Source organism: Syzygium oleosum, unplaced genomic scaffold (genome assembly GCF_021117445.2).
Source record: "Syzygium oleosum isolate NSW1041296 unplaced genomic scaffold, Sole_v2.1 Sole_v2.09, whole genome shotgun sequence".
In the NCBI taxonomy this organism is placed as follows: domain Eukaryota; kingdom Viridiplantae; phylum Streptophyta; class Magnoliopsida; order Myrtales; family Myrtaceae; genus Syzygium; species Syzygium oleosum.
The window spans coordinates 483,373-483,771 of NW_026607493.1; positions in this window are offsets into that span (position 1 = coordinate 483,373).

The window sequence follows — 399 nt, forward strand, 5'->3', positions numbered from 1 at the left end:
GATAAAAAATCGTTCGGGACAGAATTGAGACTAAATCGAAAGTAGGGGAGTTTTTAGGAAATTAGGCCCAACATCATATGGCCCTTACTTTAATTAGCCGTGTTAAAGAGTTTATTCCTAGCTATTTGCCGAACTCGTGGTTGCGTAATTAATTCTTTGTACTAGATTTATAGAAATGTTGATAATACGTTTCGCCAGCCAACCTTGATCTTTCGCCCATCTTCTCTTCTCCGGCAGTGTCAAATCAAGCGCCTAAGCTTTCTTAGTGCATTTAGCCATATGAGCCCTAACTCACACCTGTAGTTAAATGCAAGGGAGTCTCTCTCGTCGCCTACTTATACAAAAAGCGGTTGGGTCATCACTCTCCATATATCTCCGCTTCATCCTCTACCTCTACAA